Source organism: Centrocercus urophasianus, unplaced genomic scaffold, assembly GCF_019232065.1.
Source record: "Centrocercus urophasianus isolate 14NV4802_14NV808 unplaced genomic scaffold, USGS_Curo_1.0 seq_1076, whole genome shotgun sequence".
In the NCBI taxonomy this organism is placed as follows: domain Eukaryota; kingdom Metazoa; phylum Chordata; class Aves; order Galliformes; family Phasianidae; genus Centrocercus; species Centrocercus urophasianus.
Window position 1 is genome coordinate 13,297 of NW_024884227.1, and position 2,463 is coordinate 15,759.

The 2,463-nt window shown below is 53.8% G+C and overlaps 1 pseudogene; it reads right to left on the reverse strand.

Annotated features, from left to right (window-relative positions):
• Nucleotides 1–816: 816 nt before the first annotated feature.
• Nucleotides 817–2,111, reverse strand: LOC122167915 (annotated as a pseudogene).
• Nucleotides 2,112–2,463: the final 352 nt, after the last annotated feature.

Here is a 2,463-nt window from a genome sequence, read left to right on the forward strand (position 1 = left end):
AGAGAAGTAAGTCCTGAGGCTGCAGCAAAAATTTTGGGTCATTTGCAGTGGCTCAGTGGGAGCTTGCAGAGGCAAAAAGCAGCTAGAGATGTGCTCTGCAATTCTGTGCTGGTTCGCAGATTCCTCAGGAGTGGTCCTGGGTCATCTGGCTTCCACCAAAAGTGCTCCTCTTCTCTCCACAGATGGCATCCCAGGTGCTGTCTGTCTGTGGTAGATTCCAGAGCAAGGAGGCCTCTCCGTGCCATCGCTGCACATTGATTTCAGCCTGTGGCACCCACATTGGGACACATGGATGCTCCAGGAAACAGCTGTGAACTCTGGGGCTGGAATAAAGATGCCAAAAACAGTGCAGAAAAAAAAACGGAGGTAAGTCTCAGTTTGTGCAGGGAACTCTTAGGAAACACACCTGCTAAGGTGAAGCTGTTTTTTCCCCTGCAACCTAGCCCTAATTCCAGGAATCAAGCATACCCCCCACACACCACCAGCTGGGACCATCCAGTGAGGTTTGTTTTGGGTGCTACTCTCCAGCACCCATTTTGAAGCAGCCAGTGTGCTTCCCATGGATGCTCGCTGCTGTCCTGAGCCCTTTGTAACCTCAGTAGCCCCTGCTGTAAGGCAGTATACTTCAGAAATAAAATGGCATGGTTTTGTAGGAGGGAGCAGGGGCTTTGTACCAGGGAGCTGCAGGACATCCTGGGCACAGCATGGCAAGGTGGGAACATCCACTGTGTATTTGCATTGGCTCCTCAAAACTGCACGGGGACACAGCATCTCTAGCAAGAAAACCTCTGCAACTCATTCTGCTCCCTTCTCTTTTTAAATCATGACACTGTCCAGCTCGTTTTGGCCGTGGGACACAGCAGCTCTGACAGCATCCCAGTGCTGCGGCATCCCGCTGCCCGCCTCTCTGAGGGGCCAGGGCTGATCCAGTGCAAGCTTGGCGTTGCAGTGGAAAGCGGAGGTGTGTGGAGTGCTGTAGGTGTGCTGGCTGTGCCACGTCGCTGTGGGGTAGAGCTGGTGCTGCAGTGAGCCCTTGTGGGATGGTGGTGGTGCCTGGGGGCTGCGCAAGCTGGCTATCGCAGGGCTGGGGACAACAGGGATAACGAAGGGGATAATGGAGAGAGACGGCTTTGGTGGGGCTGCCTGGTTTTTTAGGTGCTCTGGAGGGTTGCTGACGTTCATCAGGAAATGCAGTATCTCTCCCTTGTAAACGTTTGGGGCTGAGGCACTGGGGTGAGAGTGGAATGGCACAGCTGGGTCTGGAAATGATGGCTTTGTGTTTGGCCAATTCTTGGTGGCCCCTGGGTGAGCCAGTGCCCTTGCCCCTGCCTTCAGTTTCGCGGACAAAGGGGAAAACAGCCTGCAGGCCCAAGGCTGCCTCGTCCTGGTTCCACTTGGCTGTGGGTGGTGTGGGGCTCTGTGTCAGTGGGCTGAAGCTGGCTCCAGGGGGCACCCAGCAGGCTTTGGCAGCAGCAGAGGTGGCTGTCTGTGGGCTCTCTCTGCTCCACGCTTTGGTTCACAGGTCTTGGGCTGCTCCCAGTTGTCCTCCATGTTCTCCGGTTGTGGTTCCAAGAAATCCTTCAAGTTGGAGAAGTATCCCCCAAAGGGGTGGCAGTTGATGTGTTTCAGCACATTATTGCAGTATGTATGAAAGAAGCCGGTGAAGATAGCGGGTGCAGCCTCAGCTCTTGGGTAAGGCTGTCTGTCTGTCTTCCCAGGGGAGCACTGCGATGGGTCCTGCCTCCCAGGGGGGTTGGCTGCCAGCCGGCTGGGCTCTGGGTTGGGGTGAGTGCTGCTCGCTGCCCCATTGCCCTCCAGGCAGTGGTGTTAGTGGCAGGACTCTGCCTCACTCACCTGGGCCATCAGCTTCTTCTTGGCCAGCAGAGACACGATGGGGTGGTTGCCTTTGGAGTAAAAGCTGGAAAAGAGGCATTTGCAGGCTTCAGTGTGGGCGCAGCAAGTGCCGGGACCCCCCAGAGGGGCTGTGCCAGGGCCATGGGGCTGGCACATTGCTCCACTGGCCAGCCTTTCTTGTGGCCTCTGTTTGGTCTTCCTGGGTGAGGGATGCGGCCATCAGGAGGTACCCGGAGGGGCAGATCTGTCCAATACATCTTTGAAATGGGGAAGAAGAGTATACATATCTGAGAATACCTCACTGGTGTAAAAACGTCAGCACTGATGGATATTTGTGATGGAAACTTGTGTGAGAGCAATAATTTAGTAATAAAATAGGTCAAATCCTTACACTGAAGGGGGGTACCTTACAAGAACCATTTTGTGATTTTGTTTGACAGTTTGCTCTGCATGATGTGGATGGTGGAGCTGTGATGATGTGATCCATTTCCAGTTGTGAACAAGGTTGCTCAAAGAGCTGCTGCAGTACGATGCGTGTTGGCTGACTTTAAGCTGAAATGTAATTCCCACTGAATATCAATGTGTGTGGGAAGATTTTGTTTTTAATTC